The 22,665-nt window shown below is 50.2% G+C and overlaps 1 long non-coding RNA gene across 1 annotated transcript; it reads left to right on the top strand.

The window, feature by feature from the left end:
* Positions 1-1,298: 1,298 nt before the first annotated feature.
* LOC144298851 (uncharacterized) lies at positions 1,299-13,537 on the top strand. The gene is made up of 3 exons (XR_013365723.1): positions 1,299-2,306; positions 4,468-4,695; positions 12,922-13,537. It is a non-coding gene; the product is annotated as an uncharacterized LOC144298851 (long non-coding RNA).
* The last annotated feature ends 9,128 nt before the right edge of the window (positions 13,538-22,665 follow it).

Below are 22,665 nucleotides of genomic sequence, written 5' to 3'. Positions count from 1 at the left end.
CCTATGTCTCTGCCTCTCTCTCTCTCTGTGTGACTATCATATATAAAAAAAATAATAAAAAAATTAAAAAAAAAAAAAGAGAGAAAGGAAGGAGGTAGAGATGACTCCTAGGTTTGGGACCTGAGCAACTAGAAGGCTCGCCTGGCCATTGATTGAGATGGAGAAGAGCAAAGAAGATACAGATTGAGAGGGAGGTATTAGAGTCTCAATTTACACAGGTTACATTGGTGTGTCTGGGCCGCTGAGTGCACTGGTTGGGAGCCCAGAGGAGTGTCAGCCCCAGTGGAAGAGATGTTAATGCCTTCAGCTAGAGAAGATCTCCCAGGGAGACATATGGGTAGTCTTGAGGGAAGAAGAGCTCCTCCCTAATCAACCCAGACCTGGGTTTACTGTATGATCTTGAGTAAATCACACTTGAGCCTCTAGCTTGTCTACAGAAACACGGATGGAAGACTCTGATCTCTGAGATCCTATCTTCTCTGTGACCCTCCGATGGTCCAGGTTGACTGTGGCCTGGGAGCTGCAGACATAGAACAGCTGCTGGCCTCCATCAGCACTGACCCTTATGAGGAAGAAGACCTATGCCTGCATTATCACCACCCTGGACCAAACTCCTGGGCACCCAGAGGGAGATGTCAGACATCTCCAGTTATCCAAGCCATGAAGCTAGAGGCATCAACCAGCAAGACCCCTGACTATCTCCAGTGTTTTACAACAGGAAATCAGAACCATTAGAAAAATCACTCCAGGTAGGACTCTCAGGAGAACCAGAGTGGCTGGTGGGGTCAGCTCCTTCTGCAGTCACATCACTAGACCGTGTGCCACTTGTTTATCCTCCAGCAGGAAATGGGGGTCTGCAGTCACAGCCAGGGCCCTTCTCCTGGGCATCCTCTCCCTATGAACAAGGATGCAGCCATTCTTCCTCACTGCTGAACACTGTGGATGTCATCATCCACATTATAGGGGGACCAGGCCCTGGTGTGGCCAAGTAAACACCACCTCATTATACAATGTCTTCAGCTGGTGCCTGAGAGGTGGGGCCCTGGGGAATGGGGAAACCTTGCTTTCCAGGTCATGCGGGCTGTTTTTGGAGACAACAGAATGAAATGGAGACTACAACAGATTGGAGGGGTCCAGTCGGTGGAATGGAAACTGCCTGGCACTCAAAAGGTCAAAGTTGGCAGTTATCTAAGCATGTTTTATTGATGAAGGAACAAGGAAACCTATGCCAGCCACCCTCCTGGAGGAGGTGCACATAGTGGTTAGGAGCATGACCTCTGGAGACATACTCCCTTGGCTCAAATCCTACCTCTATCATTTTTCTAACTGCATTACCTTGGATGAGTGACCTAACCCTCTGTGTAGTAGAAGCCCCATATGCAAAAGGGGTACAACAATGGTACCTGTTTCATAGGACTGTTGTGAGGATCACAAGAGTTACCATGGCTGAGGTCCTTAGAACATCGCCGGGGGCACCATGGGTCCTGTATGAATGAGACTTGGTGTTCACAAGGGCAACTCCTTTAGCCAAATCTCAGCCTATGATTTGAAGAATCCCCGGGACATGTATTGACTCAGAGCTCTTTCAATACACGAGAGAAAGACATCAGCTCACACTTCTGTTCTCTGATCTGATCAAGCGAGTAGTTACAGACTAGAAGTCTGCAGTGTGGGCAAGTCAGGGCCAGAAGCACAGAACCTCACAATCAAGATGTGGAGGTGAGAGGTAAACGTGTGACTTGCTGACAGAAAGAGAGGAGTGAGTCATGCTCAGGATAGTGACCAGGACAGTGTCAAAGGGCAGCATGTGATTAACACCCAGATACTTCGACAAACAGTGAGAGGCATAGGATTTGAACAAAGCATCAGTGGACCACCTACTTAGAGAAGACCTCTAAGAACCAACTAGAACTTTCCGAGATTATAGTTGTGTCCAGAAGTCCGATGGGCTACAAAATCCGCATATATTCAGGCAGCCCAGCAAGTCAGTGACAACATTCCCATAAAGAGAAGGATATGGAAAACCTTGAAGTTTGTTGCAAAGGAAAAGAATTTAAGAGGAACTTGACCTACCAGATTTGGTGTTGATACAAGGATAATGACAAGGATTGATGGAACAAAATCCAGATGCACAAATTAATGTGCCATCTGTATTAAGAATGGACAGTTAAACCCAAACCAGAAATAAGTCCAATTTTCCATAGCGATGACGATGACATAGGACGCTTAAATGTTACAAGTCTTGGGATCCATATGAATAAAACTATGAAAAGAATGAAACAATAAGATACATAGCACAAAAAAAGGTACATAGTGTATTCCTAGATAGAGTTAATATTGACTAGATATTTACTGCCTCTTTTTTCAATCTATAAACCATGAAGCTCCCCAAAGGTATCATGAGGAAAATGGTCTAAAGTGAATTTAGAAAATTAAGTCATAAAGGTTTGTTTGGTTGTTGTTGTTTTTTTTTTTTTTTTTTTTTAGAAAAGAAAGTATGGCATTAGCTCTCCCAGGTACTCTCACACATTGAATTGTGTAATAACTGAAGTGTGGGGCTGATTGGGAACAGAGCAGCAGAGCTTAATAGAAAGTTCGGGAAAAGCCCGGCATCGATGTAAGATTTTGCAATGTGACAAAGTTTGCATTTCCATTATTTGGAGGAAGATTCTTCAATAAATGGATAGTCAGACCATTTTGAAAGTGCCTAATGATCTAGATAAAAATATTACATCCAACCCGTATCTCATTACATACATCAAAACACATTCCAGTTGCATGGGTGAATTAAATGTAGAAAACTTCAGTCTTGGAAGAAATAAATGAATGTTTACATAATATTGGGAGCATTTGTAAACAGGACAATAAATGTAGAAAGTAAGGAAAAGTTTATTGAATGTGGAACAAAAAATGAGAAATTTTCTTCTGAAACTCTCAAATTAATTTGTTTCTCAAGTCTATGAACTTAGGCCAAGATATCATTTCCTGCCTTCATTCATTCATTCATTCATTCATTCACCGAGTGCCTACTGTATGGCAGATGATGCTGTGGCCGGTACCAGGGATACAGCAGTCCTTTAGAAAGGACAGACCCCCGGTCCTCCAGAGCTTGCACGTAGTGGGGCAGACAGACTATAAATAGGATAAATAAGTAACATATATAATATGTCAGATTGTGCTCGGATTTCTGAAGCACAATAAGGGAAACAAAGGAGTTATGTTTGGGGAAGAATAGTCTGCAATTTTAAGCAGAGTGCTCAGGAAGGCTTCTCTGCAAAGTAGATATTTGAGCACAAATTAGAGCTCTATGAGGAAACGGGGTGATTTCTGTGGATCAGAGCAAAAATCCTGAGCCAGACCTGTGCCTGATTGAGCTTGGGGATCCTCAAAGAAGCCGGTAAGTGTTGGGGGGAAAGTTGCAAAAATGAAGACAGAGGAAATGTCAGCCCGGGGCTGGGGGCCGATCATGTGGGCTCTTGTCTCTCCGAGGGTCACAGAACAAAATGGTCCTGTAACCGGGGCTCCGAGGCAAGTCACACAATCCCAGGGCTGCTTTACGTGCTCCTGGAGCCCCGCTGGCTCTACCCTATCCATCTGCCTCCACCCTCTTGCTGGAAGCTTGAGTCAGCACCAGGAGTGGGGGGAGGGCTCAGCACCCCACGGGACCATGTGATTTATCCCCCAAACTAGATCCTCGCTGAGCATGAGTGGGGCACCATTAATGATGACTCTGGGCAAAGTGGGACTTGTCGCCTCCCTAACTGGATGCTGCATTTGCACAGCACCGTACATCAAACTGAGGAAATGGCATCATGTGCACAGAGAATGCAGACAGGTTGGTGATTCAAAGGGCTGGAGCCCTGGCTGGAACCCCCTGCTCTTTCTCTGGCCTCAGTTTTGCTCATTTGTCAAATGTGTCAAGCAATAACCATCCCTGCCTTTCAGGGTCCTCTAGAGATGCAGTGAAGAACGCATGAAAAGCTCCTCGAATTGCCTGGTGTGTGTGTTACGCACTCTGCAAGGACTGGCTTTGGTGGCCTGGGTCCCGGTGGGTCTGGAGGGTCTGAAACTGAAGTGTGGGCTGGGCTATGCTTAGAGGACTCGGTGTCCTCAATTTTTCCACCTTCCGCCAAGGAAGGCTGGTGGCCCCTTTCCTCCAAAGTCAGCAACATCAGGCTGAGTCCTCCTCAAGCTGCCGTGCCTCTGGCTCTCCCTCCCCTGCCCCCCCTGCAACCACTGGCAGGGACCCTTCTGATGACACTGGGCCCACCCAGATAACCCAGGGCCGGCTCCCCCTTTGAAGGTCAGCTGATTAGCAACTTAATTCCATCAGCGATTGAATTTCCCTCTGCCATGTGACCCAGCATCTCCAGTCTCCAAGGATGAGGACGCAGACATCTGGCAGGAAACCCATTATCTCCCTACCACGGGGTAACTGAAACCAAATCCCCTCCTCCCATTCCGCAGCGGGGAGCACTGAGGTTCCTAGAAGAGGAAGTATACTGTCCAGGCACTACCCCTGCTCGGTGCAGTGAGCAGACTCCTTCCAGAAGTCCCCACTCCCAGGCAGAGAAGATCCTGCGTGACACCGTCTGCAGCCGGGGTATCGGGAGAGACTGCCACATGCCTGGGTGGCAGCACCTGCTTCATCTCCTGAGCGGCTCAGCCTGGCTTCTTTCCTCTTGGTAGGAGGAGGTAAGAGCAAACCCAGGGACAGTCCGTGACTTTCTCTGCTGCTGGAAGTCACGTCAAGTTCAACAGTAATAATCGCAGAGGCACCCTTCCCAAATCGCAGATTCATTACAGAAAATATTTCAAAATAAATGTCTAGTTCCCGCCCCTCGAATAGAAAATCGATACTGCCGTGGTGCTCAGGGCAGATGGCCGAGACAGGAGCCGGTTTCGTGGGACTCCCCCATCTCAAAGGTCACTCGGGAGCCTTCATCATGAGGACACCCCCACACACACACACCCGGGCTGGGGAGGGATGAGGAGGTGCATAATTTATACACATAATTATCCTCACGGAGCGAACAGATGGGAGACTTTCTCCAGGGGACACAGTGTACAACGTCCCATTTCTCACTGGGGCAGCAGGGACAGTTCCAATTAACCAACTTCCCGTGAACCGGCCGCCAGCAGGACTCGGGGGAGGGGAGGAGCAGGAGAAAAATGTGCAGCATTTGCTCTGGCATCTGGCGGAGCTCGGGGTCCCCGCTTGAGAGCTGAATGCTCTCCCTGGTTAGAAGCCCTGAGCTCGGGTCCCCGCACTTGGGGGCTGCCCACAGGGTCCCTCGTCCCCTCAGCCAGGAGGCCGGTGCAGATGGGAGTGCCCTGCCCCTGCCCCTGCGTGGGAGCTCAGGAGCCCCAGAGGCTCTGCTCCTGACCTGAGGGATGTGGGGTGTACCCGGAGGGGCGGCAGACAGGTGGACACGAGTGCCCTGGGACTCGGGGAGCGGGAGACAGGTGCACCTGCGTGGGATGCACCCCAGGTTCCCAGGCCTGCCGAGGGCCACACCTAGCTGTGACCTTGGGCCCCTCATGACACCCTCTGAGCCTCGGTTCCCCTGACCAACAAAGACGTGAGGTCAACATGGCCTGAGAGAGCTTGGAGGAATGGCCGAGAAGACACACGTCGGGTATTTCATGATATCCTTTTTCCTCTTCTTTTTCACCTTATTATCTCAGAAGTGGGGCGCAGCCCACTGACATGGGGTAAGTGGGGTGCATTTACGGTGGGGCTGCAGGCTGAGCTGTGAAGGAGAGCGTGGCGGATGCTGCTAGGTGCCTTCTAAGTGTCCACTGGTCCCCCCCAGCCATCGGGCCCGACTCTGTTCAAGCAGCGCCGCCCCAGCTGAGACACCTCCTCTCCCAGACCCCCTTGCAGCAATGGGGCCACATGACCCCCTCTGGCCAAGGAAACATAAACAGATTCTGCATTCTCAGGAATGGCCTGCGGCTTCCGTGCCAGAGGAGCCCCCCAGCTCCTCTTCCCTCCCTCCCGCCTGGAGGGGAAGCCGCCCCTTTAGGATCGGAGGCTGATGAGCCCGTGGCTGACTGAGGATGCAGAGCTGGGAGACGGAAGAGCCGGGCCCCCGAATGCGAGTGATTGATCCACACTGGCTCCGCACTGCCTGCCTCTGGGCTGCTGGTGATGTGAGCAAAACAAACCCATCTTTATTTAAGTCACCCTTAGTCGGCTTCCTGTTACTTGCAACTGAAAAGAGTCCTAAATGATACTGATGGTTTGTCACAGTGGTGCTGAGGAATGGGACAGGCATTCGTGCAGGAGGAACGGCAGGAGCAAGTGGAGGAGAGCAGAGGCACACAGAGACGGCGCGGAGACCAGGGCTGCTGCTTCTCCACCGTCCAGCCAACTCCGGATGACCAGTCGTGGCAGCCTGAGGGGAAGCCTTCCGGAAGATTCCAGCGAAGGATTCCAGAGTTCTAAGAAAACACCGAGAATGGGCAACCTCTCCTGTCTCCTGTCTTTCAGACATTCTTCACATCTGGAACTGCGGGCAGCCAGCTCGTTGTCAGGAGGGGACTTGGCCTGAGGACAAAGTTCATGTCCCAGAGATCCCAGAACAGAAAGCGGGAGAGACCCAGATTCCTTAACGCTATCCCTGAGCCACTGTATTACGCCCACTGCAGCTGCCTCAACTCCTGGGTAAATAATAATCACTGAAGTCATCCTTGTTGAAAATGAGTGGATTTCCAAAAAAAAAAAAAACAGAAAATGAGTGGAGTCGGGTCAGCCAAAATCATCCAAATGGACGCTTTGTATTTGAGGGAAAAAAAAAAAAAAAAGATGCATTGATCATCATCAGCTAACTAGGCTGATAGCATCTGGTTGTTTTAAGTTACTGCGTACAGGGCTTTCTTTAGTATTCCAGAGTAGATCATAGCACTCGCTTCAGGGCAAGACTTTGCCAGTCTTTGATTAAGTCTGTGTCGCTTGTCAGGCTCACAGCTTGATGGTAAGAACGTGGACTGTGGGCCAGACTGCCGAACTAGGATTCCTGTTTCTGCCAACTTCTTGCTTTATGACCTTGAATGAGTGGTTTAAACGCCCCTAAAACCTTGCTTACTTTAAAACCAGAGATAATACTAGCACCTCCCTTGTGAGGTGGTTGTAAGGATTAAATAACATAATACACGGAAAGAACAATCTGTGGTGCGTGGTAAGTGCCACAGAAGAGTTAGCTGTGGTCGTACTGATACAGAGGCAAACAGCATTGCTGATTCCAAATGTTTTTCTGCTGTTATAGCAATAATATTCCCATATTACAGATAAGGAAATTGAGGTTCAGAGAACTAAACGTGTTTGCCAGGGGTTCGAACAAATGCTAAGTGGAGAAGCTGGGATTTAAGCCCAGGCAGTGGGGCTCCGGGGCCTGATCTCCTAACCACTGTTCCACTCCAGATCCTTTGCGTGGTGGTCAGATTGAATAAAGCAGACCGCTAACCAGGATGGCCGTGACGCAGGCTGGAATCGTATGGTCAAGCACCAGCAACAACGGCATGTTCCTTCATTGCCAAGCTTGTCACGGCTTTCCAGCTCCTGTCATTTCAAAGCACCGTTATAATTTCTCTTTTGCATTTTGGAGCCACTGAAAGGGTCAGCAGGCTCACAGATATAGAGGGAATCTAGCCAAGTCCCCACCATCTGGCACCACCCAGGAGACAGCATATGCTGTGGCGCTCTGCATGCAGCATCCCTCCAAATGCCTCCAAATGAGATCCTAAATGCCCCCCAGCCAAGCGCAGGTGGTCCCTGAGGCCCCGCTGAGAAGTGCCAGTCCCCTACAGCTGATCGGTTTCCCCATGCCCTCGGTCTTCTGGGGCTTTCCTGAGCCAACAGCCCAAAGGGGACCGCTTGGAAGAAAACACTCTTTTTCTTTTTCAGGCTGAAACAGTGCCCTTCGGGCAGGAGGTATGGAAAAATAACTGACATGAGACCAGACTTGCAAGCACGGGGCACGAACATGGCACCTACCACGTCCAGGCACTGTACACGGTGCCAAGAACACAAAGATAAATAAACCCTGGTTCATGCCCTTAAGATGCTCACGGTGTAGAGAGCAAGACAGACAGCAAACAACTAATGAGAGCTCTTTACTGAGCACTCGCCACGTGCCAGACACTGTTTCAAGCTTTAATCTGTTTGGTCTCCACATCTACTCAATGAAGTGTGTCCTTTTAGCATTGTTATTTCCCCTGGGAAACTGAGGCATACACAGGGAAGTCAGGCCACTGGCTCAAGGTCACACGGCTGGCTAATCGGTAGCTAGAGCCAAGTCTGCACCCGGGGCCTCTGTCTCCAGATTCTGCTCCCTCTAGGATTCAAAGGAGGTGTGGGATGTGCTCCAGATAAGGACTGGATGAGGGCATCCTGGGGCCTCGACTGGGAAGCAGTGAATTCTCCCCATTGGGGAGGGGAAGAGGAGTCACGAGAAGTAGGCAGACACAGACTTTGCCAGATGGTGATGATGAAGATAATAGTAGCTAACACTTACCGTGCGCTTACTCAGCCGAGTTTACCCAGTGATTCCACACAACACACCAATGATGGTAAGAGGGTCACCATCATCAGGCGAGGTTATAGAGGGGACAGCCAAGGCACAGAGAGTTTGGATGACTTGCCCGATCTCAGGTGAATGGGGAGAGGCAGGGCCAGGACTTGAACCCAGGGAATCTAGCCTCAGAGCCTGTGATCTCACCACTAGACCAAAGGGACAGGGACATAGTCCAGGGACAGGAAGGTTCTCCGGGCAAAGGAGGGAACGTGAGATGGTGCCTGGCCTGGGTAGGGCATGAGTCACAGTGCCCAGCATGGTGAGGGGGTGGACTGCAGGTGGAGGGACATTAGGGGGGGAGAGGATGCTGAGAAGGCCTTGGATTCAGCCTAAAAGGAGACGGGAACTCGGCTGAACATGGCTGAGGGATGTCAACTGCTTCTCCACATCAGGATCACGTCTGGTGTTCAGTGGGGATCCGAGTTCCAGTTGTGGCTCTGGTAAACATGTGACTATATGACTGAGACTCAGCTTGCTATTCTGCAAAGTGGGTGTGCATCACAGCTTATAGGAAGATGAAAACTCCAGTGCACAGAATGGGGTAAGGGGATGAGAAGCCAGGAGTCCAGGCTTGGGGTACCCTTGGAGTACAAAATGTGAGCTGGGGCGCCAGGCGTGAAGCTGCAGAGGGACCTGCAGGGCGAGGTGGGTGGGGAAGCAATGGGTGCCATTTAGGTGGGAGAATGATGGGGTTTGTAGCAGGCAAGCTTCTTAGCCACAACCGACAAACTCCACTCTGACTGGTTTATTAGAAACTGAAGTCACTTAAAAGAGAGCATGCAGCACAGAGAATTTTCCAAAGAATCAGAAAGCCAAGAGCAGGAAATACACAACCGGAAGCTGCACCTGACCTCGGGGCGCTGGAAACCAGAAAGTGCACTGCGCTCCCCTCAAAGGACCGGAGGCCTCCACAGTCATGTTGAGCAAAAACTCAATTCTCCCTGCTTCTTCCCTTCCTGAGTGTAGTCTCAAATGAGAGGATCTGACTGGAGAAACTCAAGTCACATGACAGCCCCTGCAGGAAGGGAGGCTGGGAGGATGCCGTTGGAGAGGTGGGAACTGCGTCAGGGGAAACTCTCCACACGCAGGTTGGGCAGCCTCAAAAATTCTCCAGTATAACCTTCCATGGTCCAATTTGCCTTGCTGTAGGATCTCTCCAGCAGGATCCTGGAGCTGGGATTTTAGGACAAGACTGGAGACCAAGAAGACCAATGGGAATCAGCAAGAGGCAACAGAGACCTGAACCTGGGCCATGGTAGCCGAAAGGCTGAGAAGGGGGCGGTCCTACAAAATATTTAGGAATTAGAATCAGCAGGACTTGAAAATGAGGAGTTAAAACCATCAGAGGCCCACAAATGGAACGCAAGGGATCACCAACCCTTGAGAGCATTGCAAGAACACCTCTGCAGGGACGGATGCAAAGTGTCAGGGTGGCTGACTTTCAGGCAAAGAAGATGGGGTGAGTGGAAAACAGGGTGCGGGGAAGGGCTTCAATGGTTTTATTCACCATGCACCGGTCTTCTTTGAACTCTCTGCAACAGGGATGTGCTCCTCAGCCCTCATTCTTTTATTCTTCTTCTGCTCAGATAGTGCCCTTCCAGGAAATACTAGCCACAGAGGCTCGGCAGGGATGGGCCCCAAGATCCTTGGGGGAGATGAGATCTGTGGTTCGTTCGCTTTTTTTTTTTTTAAGATATTGTATTTATTTATTCACGAGAGACACACAGAGAGAGAGGCAGAGACACAGGCAGAGGGAGAAGCAGGCTCCATGCAGAGAGCCCGACATGGGACTCGATCCCGGGACTCCAGGATCACGCCCTGAACCGAAGGCCGACGCTCAACCACTGAGCCACCCAGGTGCCCCTGTGGTTCATTCAACTTTTAATTCCACCTAAAAGGAGGGCTGGCTCACCCCGGGCACTCAGTGGCCATTCATCAGGGAATGAGCCATGTGTCCTGGAGCTAGGACTTCGAGGCCACTTCCATTGGAGAAAAAAGGAACAAGAGAAAAGTTCTGTATTCCCAGCCCCGCTTTTAGGCAAGGGAGTTCATGAAAGAACAAGCAACGTTTTCTGATTCATCAGTGATGCCAGTCAACCGGCCTACGGGTTGGGGGTGAGGTAGCGCCAGAGCCAGGCCCTTTCCTCACTGGCCCTGACCACATTTTCAATCCACCAAAAGATTTAAGGTTTGGCAGCAAAATGGGAGAAGCGTCCAGGGTCCGGCTCTGTTGTTTGGCAGCGGTGGGACGCAGGGCAAGTTTACTTCACAGCTGGGTCCCAGCTCCATGCTTTGTAAAACAAGGAGGGCGGTCACCGAGCCAGTGTCTGGGCTGGGGGGGTCACGTGAGGTGACGCACACGCGCACTCAGCAGACAGCCTAACATGGTAAGCACGCTACGCTAACACTCACCATTGCAAGCTTTTTCTTACGAACTCCTGCCAAGCTAGTCATGCCTCTCGGGTTTTGTGCCTGCTGTCCCTTCACCTTTCCTTGTAGCCCTTCCGTGCGTGTAGCTCCTTCTCAGCACATAGGTTTCAGCTCCAATGTCACCTCCTCCGACCACGGAGACTAAAGCGGCCCCTCCCACCAGAGTGCCCGTCTGAGTCTTTCCGGGGACTTACCACTCTCAGAAAATAGCATCTTTACTTTTATCACCTGTTTATCATCTGTCTTCCCACACTAGGAATGTCACAGCGCGAGGGGAGGGGCTGGGATGGGTTGTCCCACGGCCTGATCTCCGAGCTGGGGACAGTGCCGGGCCCAGAGAGGGCAAATCATTTGCACCTGGTGAAGGATGGGCAGAGCTTAGACTCGATTCTTTCCTGCCCTGTGTCCCCGGGGTCTGGTCTTCACGTCATTCTCCTAAAGGGCATTGGCATGGTTGAGGGAAATTCTCTGGATTCTTCTCTGCCCACCCCTGTTTTAGCTGCTGTAGATGTGTGGCTGCAGAGACCCAGGACAAGATTGGCCTAAACACAGTAGAAGGTGATTTCTCTCTCTCATGCATGTAGCAGGGAAACTCCTCGCTGAAACGTAGTCAGGGGCCAGGCTCCTCGGTCCCCTGGTTCCCCCATCCATAGGGCACCTACCTTACCCCATGGCCTATGATGGGCCCCCGTCACACCTGGACACCACCCGAGGAAGGGACATGATGAAGGACCCCAGAAGGAAGTTGTGTTCACCACTTCTGCTCAGTCTGGTTGGCCAGAGGCTGGTCACAAGGACACAAAGACAACAGGGAGGCTGGGAAAGGCAGTCCTCACTCTGCACAGCCAGGAGGCCAGTGAGAAGTAGGGAGCACTGTCACTGTGGGACAGAAGAGGATCACAGAGGATGGCCAGTCTCCAACCCACTTCCCCCTTACCCTTCTGGGGGACGACTGTCAAATCAATGCCCTTGTGAGAAGTGAGAAGAGAGAATGGGCCGAGGAGGGGTGGCCAGGGGTCTTCCCCACATGAGAGGAGTGCGGGGGGTGGGGACGGGCAGGTTCAAGCCTCCCCTTCTTACCTCTCCCTGCCTGCTCTTACTGTCCCCTCCAGCCCCACTTGGGGGTAGATCCGAGTTTCTCCTGCCGCCGGGGTCAGAGTAGAGCTGACCTCCCCTCTCCCAAGGCTGGCAAAGGCCCTTGTATGTCTCAGCCCAGGCACTCGGGCCCTGCTTCTCCATCCCAATGCCACTCAGTGCCACTAGGTCACACCACCTGGCACGGACCCTCAGAAGCTCTCCACTGCCAGTGCTGGGCGGCTCTGCCAAATGCCAGCCTCTTGGCCAGAGAGAGGACAGTGCAGCCCTTTGGGCTTCTTGGGGCAGAGTGGGCTGCTTGTCAGGGCGGGTGTGGGCATGCAACCAAATCACAGCGTGCCTGGGGACAGCTTCTTGGGGCAGTGCCAGGTTGCAGAGGGATGTGTTCACGGGAGCCCTGCCCCTCATTCCTCAGATACTACAGAGAATGCGTTTCTACTGTCCGCTGGCAACTGCCTTATTCTTCTATCTGAGCTCAGGCATCTGTTCCAACGGGTCCGAGAAGGAAGGAGCCCATGGAAAAGCCTCGATGTCTTTCCCTGCCCTGCACACATCCCCCATTTGTGGAAATGGTGATTGGCTTCTCCTCTGGAGAACCACCCACCCATCCCCCATTCTCAGTCCCCGTAGTTGGGATTGGGCTGACCCCGTCCCTACCTCCACAAGTGAGCGTGAGACCAGGGCAGGCCCACCCAGAGATTTCCATTCTCCTGGACACGCTTTGAATCAAAGACAGTCACAATGACCAGGTCAGGCTAACAAGAGGGTGGGCTGAGAGGTTTGCTAGAAGCCTTCGAGCTCCCTCTTGTTTTTCTAGAGTGCCTGACCTGTAAGATGTAACCTGAGCTCATGGCAGCCATCTCGGCCATTAGGAGAGAAAAGCCTTCCTACTAACTGAGCCAGAAGAGATGAAAGAAAGGCGGAGAGATGGAATGCACAAGGCAGACGCCCCGGTCCAGCTGTACCTGAACTCCACTTATCCCTCGATGCTTTCATCACGAGATCCAATGGATTCTTTGTTGTAAGACAACAAAGACTACATACTAAGGTAGAATTTCAAGATACTACTTAGAAATAGTATCTTGTCACCTGAAACTGAAAGCTTTCTACTATGGCTTTCCTTCCTGGATCCGTAGAGTAGCACACAGGGCGTGGGGAGACGCTGGTGTTCCCATCAGTGAGGACATCCACTGGCCCTGGGCTCCACCCGGCTGGTCACCTGCCCTTTAACAGCCCGTCTGCCCTGCACTGCCCAGCCTCCTTTCCTCAGCCTCTGCCCAGCTACTTCCAACCTGTTTCTCACTCCCTCTCCTCCCCTTTGTCCGTCTGAGCCTGAGACCCCTTCATAGCCCCCAAGACAACTCCACAGCTCCCGAAGATGAGTATTGTGATATGCGGCAGAACGCCAACTTCTTAAAGCTTTTTCTCTCTCTCTTAAGCCAAAACATATTAAAATTTTAATTAAATTTTATATTGCAGTAAAGTATACATTATGTAAAATTTGCTATTGAACTATGTCTAAGTGGCATTAAATGCATTCACGTTGTTATGCAACCATCACCACCGCCCACCTCCAGAACTCTCTTCATCTTGCAAAGTGGAGACTCTATCCCATTAAACAACAACTCCCCATTCTCCCTTCCCAGACCCCGGGGCAACCACCCATTCATCTTCTCTCTGTATGAATTTGACTGCTCTAGGTACCTCATAGTATTTATCCTTTTGTGACTGGCTTATTTCATTTAGCATCACATCCTCAAGGTTCCTCCATGCTGTAGCCTGGGTCAGAATCCCTCCCCTCTGCTTTTTTAGGACAGAATAATATTCCATTCTATGGATAGACCGCATTTTGTTTATTCATTCACCTGCCGATTGCCACTTGTTACTTCCACCTTTTGGCCATTGTGAATAAAGCTGCTATGATCCTGTGCATACAAATACCTGTTCTTGTCCCTATTTTCAATTCTTTGGGGATATATACCCAGAAATGGGATAATTGGGTCACATAACAATCTGTTTTTTTTTTTTTTTTTAAGAACCTCCATCCTTCAAAACATTCTGTTTTCCACCACGGCTGCACCCCTTTTCTTTTCTGCCAGTAATACACACGGGTTCCCATTTCTCCACATTTTCGTCAACACTTGTTCTTTTCTGGATTTTGTTTTTTGTTAATAGCCACCATCCCGGTAGGTGGGAGGTGGTATTTCACTGTGGTCTTGGTTTGCATTTCCCGAGTGGTAAGTGATGTTGAGCATCTTTTCCTGTGCATATTGGCCATTTGTGTAAATCCTTTGGAGGCGAGTGTATTTGAGTCTTGGTGCCTTCGTTACTCACTTCATTCATTCTTTAATCATCCATCCAGCAAATATTTCTTGGGCATCTACTACATGCCAGGTATTGTTCTATGTGCTGTAGAAACCACAATGACCAATAAAGTAAACTAATCAAACAAAATAAAATGAAAAAGCAAAGCTCTTGTCTCCATGGCGCCGTCAATTTTAATCCATTTATAATTCTCACTTCGGAGGGCTTATTTTGGGAATGGAATAAAATAAAGTGTAAGGCCCCTGTCAGAGGTGGGGCACCAGTCAGCGCCTCCCTCACCCCTCCCCTCACTCCCTGCCCTTCATCCCTGCCACAATCTTCTCCCCCTCTTGGCACCATCCACCTCCCTGGCCTCTTCCGTTCTTTGTCTCCATTTCAGTAGCTGGCGAGTCTGAGCTGGAGCTCCCATGCCCATGGGGTCCTGGTAGGGATTTCCATCCCTCCTTCAGCTTTGCTCCTGAAATATAAGAAAACATCTTGAAAACACTCATCAAACATTACTTGTTAACCCTGCCATGGAGCAGGTGTGCTCTAACCCCACAGAGAACCTCCATGAAGAAAGCCGCCTTTTCACAATAAAGTCCTTTGTCTGATGCATTTATTGGCAATTTTCTGTGACCCGGGACATATGGTGAGGCTGGGGCAGACAACTCAAATATTTACAAGGAAGACGGATGGGAAAGCAGACACTGCCGTTTCAGACTCACACTGGGGACGAGGAGGCTTGGGGGTGGGAGGCGTCTAGTTTGTAGTGAGTTGGGGATTGACCCAAGCCTGGAGCCCTGGGCAGAGTTTGAATGGGAAAGGAGTAGACAGGGAGTAAAGAGTGGGGAGTAAGGCTTATCAGATGGCCTTCCCTTCTGATAACTAACGATGACTTCATCCCTGCTATCTGTGGAGTACCCTCTAAAGGGCTTTTATCTAGATTAACCTGTTTGATCCTCACAACGACTCTAGAAGGTGTTGTGAAACCCATTTTCTAAAGCATGAAACTGACATAAAAGACATCAAGTCATTTTCCCAAAGTCATCACGCTGTTGAGCGCCAGGTGCCAGGTTCAAACCCAGGCTGTGTCTGGCCTGCCTCCGTGAGCTGAATGAAGCACTGCATGCACTCCCCCCAGTACTCAAAGGCAGGCACACATACGCCCCTTGGGTTCCTAGTCTAGGCCTGTCCGGCATGCAGTCACTATTTAATAACTATGTGTTGAGTGCTAATTAATAAACTCCTTGCAAAGGAGTTTTCAGTTTATAAAACATTTCACCTCTGTTAGCCCATGTGTCCTCCCCCGGAACCCTGGGAGGGAAAAAAAATCAATATTCTATAGATTAAGAAAATGAGGCATGACCACAAACCAAGTAAGTAGCAGAGTTGGAGCTTGAACCTCTCTGTTCAAGGATCTCCGACAAGTTCTTGATGTGGGGTTGTCTCTACCAGGCCAAACCATCAGCAGCCATCAAGGCCAGAGTAAGCACAGCCCTCAGGCAAGAACATGAGGAATTGACAGCTGGAAAGGAGCTTTGATGTTGGGAGAAAAGTTTATGAAGTTCTAGTGCCCAGTGAAACAAATCACGCAGAGAGGGAACTTTGAAAGAAAAATGACACAAAGGCAACACTTTATGGGTCTAGAGGGGAAAAAATCTATCCAGGCAATGAGGATCACATGTGCAAAGGTCCTGAGGCAGGAATAAACTTGATGTGTTCAAGAATCAGAGAGCATCCAAATTCATCTGGAGTGTGAGCAAGCATATCATGGGGTCCAGGAAAACAGAGTGAAAGCTAAAGAAGGAGGTAGAGTTTTATTCTATATGCAATAACCCCCTGGAGGTTATTAGCAGATGAGTAACTAGGTCTGCTGAATCTTTTTAAATGGTCCCTCTTGCATTATCCAGAGGATTCACTGGAGAGTGCAAAACGGGAGAGGCAAGGCTGTGGGACTCTGAGTGGTCCAGGTTAAAAATGGTGGCGGTTTGGACCAACGTGGACTTGATGCAGAGAAAGAGAGAAGTAGACAACGCAAGATCTATTATGGAGGTAGAGCCGTGGGATTTGCTGATGGAAGGCGTCAGGGGGAAGGAATGTGAGCAATCAAGCACTACCTTGCGTCATGGACAGCTGGCTAAAACACAGCCTCTGGAAGCTTCTCTCAATGGAATGGGAAGGTGACTCCGCAGGAGCTAAACAAGTCTCGTGTCCTCAGGAAGAGGTGAACAGGACCCTGATAAATGCCCACCTTCTTCTTCTTCAGGCTTCTCCTTGGGGCTCATTCCAATGTGTCAAGGGAAGGGACAGGCCTCGGGGCCGCCAGGTTTCCCAGCTCTCCGGACAGGTACATTCCACACTGTCTGCTGCCCCTGGATAGGGAAATGCAAAACGGGGAAAACATGCATGGCTGCCAGCCCCAGCCCTTCCTCCATCGGCGGTCTGCTCAGGCCTGAGTGTCCTGGTGCCAAGCAGCCTGTACAGATGGGCTCTGTTAGCTCCGGGCACACAGGCCCTGGTACTGGATCCTGCACCAGTTTGTGATGGATGGTGGTCGGAGACGGGACTCTGCCAGCCCGAAGACTTGGAGGTGTTCAGATGCAGATGGGACAGGCATGAGTCCCCACAATGCATCTTTCTACTGGAACAGAAACATCTGGAGGGGTATGGACATCTCTCCACAAAAGTGGGGTGAGGAGATGACTGTGGCCTCAGCATGTCCCCATCACTCTTCTCTTGATGGCCAGCTCCCAGATTCCTATAGTCTAACAGCCCACATCCCCCTGTCCCCCACTTTCCTGGGGGGCCAGGCTTTGACCCTCCATCTAGGCTTCTCACCCCAGCATGGAAATTTCCTGTGTCCTTTCTGCTAAAAACTAGTGTGTTCTATTTTATCTCATCTCCAATGACACTTTTCTTAGAACTTAGCTAATCTGATAAAAAGAATGTGAACAGAAGTGTTAAAAGATGCATTGGCTGTGCTGTCAGTGACTTGGATTTCTGTCCCAACATCATCCCTAATTAGCTTTGGGAGATTAGCAAGCCCTGGAGAGACGGTAAGGCATGCTTAGCACCCAACCGAGACTCTCTCCCTGGCTCACCCACAGGGTGGAGAAGAGAGAGGAAAGACCGTAGCTCCGCACTGTGTGATCCACCATGGTGTCAACCCTGTCCTTGGTGGGCTCGGTGACAATGGACGAGAGAACACTCTGTGAACTGCCAGGGGCAGGAGGATGGCAGAGTGCTGGGCACTGGGCTTTCGCACAAAGCTATACGGTGCGCGGTGTCGAAATCTGAACGTTCATCATCACTGTTGCTGCTGGAGATTGCTGACTGGGGCGCAGACTGGCTAAACGCATCCTCTGCTTGTCCTGGGAAGCAGTTGTGGATCCTGACCCCTGATTCCAGCGGTAGCACTTTAGCAACTCCCCAAACTCAGGTGCCAGTTTTTTTTTTTTTTAAGATTTTATTTATTTATTCATGAGAGACACAGAGACTCAGAGACACAGGCAGAGGGAGAAGCAGGCTCCATGCAGGGAGCCCGATGTGGGACTCGATCTCAGGACCCAGGATCAGGCCCTGAGCTAAAGGCAGACGGTCAACCACTAAGCCACCCAGGCACCCCTCAGGTGCCAGTTTGAAGCGGGACAGCCCACACCCGCCATGGTAACCGCTGCCACTGTGTACTGAACACCTGCCGTGGGTGGGGCGGCCTCTATGCCGGGTGCTTTCATGTGTACATCTTGATTTAATCCCCATTAGAAGCCGTTGAGATTGGCATTTGTCATTTTTTAGACGGGAGATTGGGAGCCCGGGTGCTGACCCGAGGCCACACAACAGGAGGAGGCCCGAGCACCTCACAGCACCCTTGAACCCCGCATCTGAGTTTTCCCTGTGACCCATGGTCTTGCAGCTTTGTAGCAAGCGTATATGTCCCAGGAGGCCCAGATTGATTATCCTGAGTTTTGCAATTCTTCCCTTTGGGTTCCTTTGACTACTGGTTTGCTGCGTTTGTAAAGCAGTTTTCTCTGAGGTGTAGAGAACTTGACTGTGTCAGAGGCTGGACTCCGGGTACCTCCACCTGTCTCACTTCACCACCCGGCATGCCCTCCCCTCTCCTGTCCTTTGCTCCCTGTCCTCTCTTCTCTGGCCAGCCCAATGGTACTCTAAAGTCTCCTTTATTCAAGCAACAAAACCTCCGATGCAAAATGGTTTATGCCTAAAGACAGCGCATCAGCTTTTGTAACTGAGCCCTGCAGCCGTGGAGCAGGATTCAGGTGCAGGTCGACCGCGCTGTTCAAAGGACACGGTCGGGACCTGGTGTTTCTATCTCTTGGCTCTGTTCTCAGATCAATTTTCCCTTGTGGCCGCAGCATATTTCATCTATTCTCAGATGCAAGGCTTCTGGAAAGAGTGAGCGTCTTAGTGCCAACATGAACTTATTCATTCAGCAATATTTGCAAACATCACTTTGTTCCAGATTGTTTTCTAGGCGTAGAGGACACCTGAGACAAAACAGAGGGACATTGCTGCCCTCCTGGAGCTTACGGTGCATGCGGGTGAGTGGCGATAAGTGGATTCACAAATAAACACATGAAAGATGTCAGGGAGTGACAAACAAGTAATGAAGAAAAGTAGCACAGGACAAGGAGATAGAGGGACGGTGGGGGTCGGGAAAGGCCCCTCGAGGTCAATCTTCAGAGAAGGCTTACATGAAACAAGCTCTGTGAATCCTGGAGAGAAGAATGTTCTAGGGAGAGGGACCAGCAAGGCAGAGTCACAGCGATGGACTGCTGGGTGTGTGTCCACAGAAGAACGGGAGGTGGGGACAAGGGTAGTGGGGGAGGGCAGTGAAGTGGGCAGGAGCCCCATCAGGGTGTGGGGGGAGCTGGCCCTCAGTGTCCCTGTGACTGAGCGGCCAGTGGAAGGTAGGGAGCAGGGACGGGAGCTCTGATCTGCACCCTAAGGACCGTCTGGCAGGAGGGAGTCTCGTGGGCTTTCAGGGCCACCATCTCCCTCCTGGGCCTTTCCTGTGACTGGGGATGAGGTTCTGGAGGGCTGCAGTCTGAGCTGAGCAGGGGGCAGAAGTGGTTCTCCAGAGCAGCATCCCATCCTGCCGGCAGGAAGCGGATAAATGGATTCCAGGTTGTAGGATCACGGGGCGCCACTCCAGAGGCCCTCCAGTCTACGGTCAAGTGTCACCTCCAGGAAACTTCTCCATGCCATCCTTCCACGGGGATTCTTCTGCAGGCACACTCTTGGCGCCAGCACAGGCGACATAAGGCTGTCTGTTGCCCTCTATTCACACATCTGTGTCTCGCCTTCTCTGATGGATCGGGGTTGATGAAAAGTGCCCTGGGCCTAATCCAGCCCACACTGCCTATTTTTGCCCAGCCCTTGAACAGTGGCTTTTAACATTGCGCACACACACACACACACACACACATACACATACAAGTGATAAAGACCACATTTGCCCTGTGAAGCCTAAAAGAGTCACTACCTGGCCCTTGGGGGGGCCTTTTGTTCCCTTTATCCCTGCCCGTCTTACTGGCTTGGTTCCAATGGCAACATCTGATTGCATCACGGCATAATCAGGCCTCTGCAATTATCAGTAAATGCACGGTGTTTCAGAGCACGCGGAGAATCTAGTTTTGCCATCCACGTTCTCATATACAAGAGTCAGAGTAGACAGGAGGTACTGACAGGTATGCGGGACATCTGCTATTTGTCCCTAAACAGCACCTAGTGTGCTTCTTCGGATGATGGTACCACTGTTTTCATTCAGTGACACCTACACACACACACACACACACTCACACACACACACACACACTCTTCTTAGCACTTGAGTTTCCAGGGGCATCAGCCCAGGTTCTAGAAGGGAGTCCTAAACCCTTTCTGGGTCAATGAGCTGAAAATCTGTGATTGCCTTTTAGAAACTCAGCAGGGTAGAGGATGAGGGGTTGGGAAGGTGCCTCTTCCCATTGGCCTTGGAAGTGGGAAGATCTCACTTGGACCCTCCCCCCACCATCGGCCAACTGGAAGGGGGTTGGGGAGTGGTGAGCCCAAACAGAGAAAGGCGGAGCTGAGAGATGGAGAGAGAGGCAGACTGAGTCTGGTGATGGCAGCTGACCCCATTACTGGCTAGTCGTGTCCCAACTTCTCCTCTTCCCAGTTCTGTGACCTTGGTAGAATAACCATAGAATTCATTGACCAAATCGGACCACTTTTGAGAATAAAGGGGGAGATGGTGCTCATAATTATTATTTTGGGGGTGTCCCAGGCAAGCCAGGATGTAAGGTCACTCTGGACCAGAGCAAGTTACTTTAGGTCTCACTGTCTCGGGTTCTTCATCTGAGGAATATCTGTCTCCAAAGAGATGCCATGGGGATTAAATTATGTGATTGCACGTACTTACAAGCCTGCCAGGCACACCACAAATTACTGAGATGAGCTTGCTCTTGCTGCTGTCATTGTCATGTTCGTTAATTGTTTGTCCCCTGAGCACCTTTAGATTTCCTTACATATTTAGAGAACTTCGCTGCTGGGCCAGCGGTGCTTGCTCTGGAGCAGCGTCGCACAGCCATCAGTCGTCACTCCCGGTTTCAGAGCCACCGCACCCGATTCTTTTCTCTGAGATCGTGTGAGACTCGTGGCAGCCTTCGATGAGTCCTTTGTACACTTACACAAAGTAGGTGGATTTCTCCTCTTTGTAACTAACTTTTAACCAACAAAGCCCCCCCAGATCCAACCATGCCTGTAATCCTCCCACACACAGGATCATCAGTTTTACAAAGCAATCATCCTTTGAATTCCACTTAATTTGGATCCCTATCACTTGTGGCCAAAGCCTGCTAACTATCAAAATTGGGACAGTGTGGGGGGGGGGCGTGCGTAGAAAAGTAAAAACTGTAGTTCTTGTATAAAACCTTAAAACTACAATTCCTTAAACACTCGCCTCCTCACCATGTAACATGCCCACTGTCACTCATCAGCCACTTAAAGAGTCCCAGCTTCCCAAACTGGAAGCTAACCATAGCCCACTGTCGTCCCCTATCTTGCTACTGATGCTTCTTACAAAATGCAAACAAAGCCTCCGGTCTGTTGCTGTCTTCCTTGGCAGGGCCGCGAAGTTGAATCCTTGCATGTGCTTTGAAAAGTGAAGTGGAATTGTCTGGAAAAGCCCATTTTCCTTCCCATGATGAACTTGTGATTCCCCAGTATCTAAAGTACTTTGAGAGCATATAAAAAGGAAAAGAAAACACAGCAAATGCAGGTGCCATGCAATACCCTCCCCAGCTCCCTATTAAAAGTGAACCCTGAGAAGGAAAAGTTTTCTGAATATAGACCTTTGTGAAAACCCTTTAAGATTTATCTTCTTATCAACACCCCCAAATAATTTACTTGGATATGAATGAGGGTTTCAACCCAAGAGGAAAAAAAAAATCATAAACATCTCTGGAAATAAAATTCCCATTCATGCTCAAAGTTTACATTTCTAACGTTATTTCCATATGGCTCTCAGGGCTGGGAGAAGGAAGAGAAAAAAAAATCTGAGCTTGAAGGCCAGGACTTTGCCTGTACTGTATTTTTATGGGTAGGCATAGGCATTGATGCCACCTTGGAAGGAGGGGTTCCCGGCACCGTCCTCCTGCAGGGATTTGGTTCTGGAATGTCAGGCCATACTTAGATGAGAGTGGAGCCTGTAGGAGAGTCTTGCTTTTAAGAGAAATCCAACTAATGCATTCAGAGACATCAGTTTGGTGTGTGTGACTTTATTATTTTTTTATTTAAGAATTTGGGAATCCCTGTGTGGCTCAGCGGTTTAGCGTCTGCTTTGGCCCAGGGCGCGATCCTGGATTCCTGGGATCGAGTCCTATGTCGGGCTCCTGCATGGAGCCTGCTTCTCCCTCTGCCACTCTCTCTTTCTCTCTCATGAATAAATAAATAAAATCTTTTAAAAAAATTTTTATTTATTTATTTGACAAGAGAGAGCACGCGCACAAGCAGGGGGAGTTGCAGGGGGGAGAGGGAGAAGCAGACTCCCCGCTGAGCAGGGAGCCTGATGTGGGGCTCCATCCCAGGACCCTGGGATCATGACCTGAGCCCACTTAACCAACTGAACCACCCAAGCGCCCCTGTATACATGACTTTAAATATCATTTTAAAAACATTATACAGTAGAATTTAACTTTTGGTGTACATTTCTGTGAAATTTAATGTATGCATGTGTTGTGTAACCACCTCTCGT

The sequence above is a fragment of the Canis aureus genome, chromosome 26 (assembly GCF_053574225.1).
Source record: "Canis aureus isolate CA01 chromosome 26, VMU_Caureus_v.1.0, whole genome shotgun sequence".
In the NCBI taxonomy this organism is placed as follows: domain Eukaryota; kingdom Metazoa; phylum Chordata; class Mammalia; order Carnivora; family Canidae; genus Canis; species Canis aureus.
This window is presented reverse-complemented; position numbering and strand designations above follow the sequence as displayed.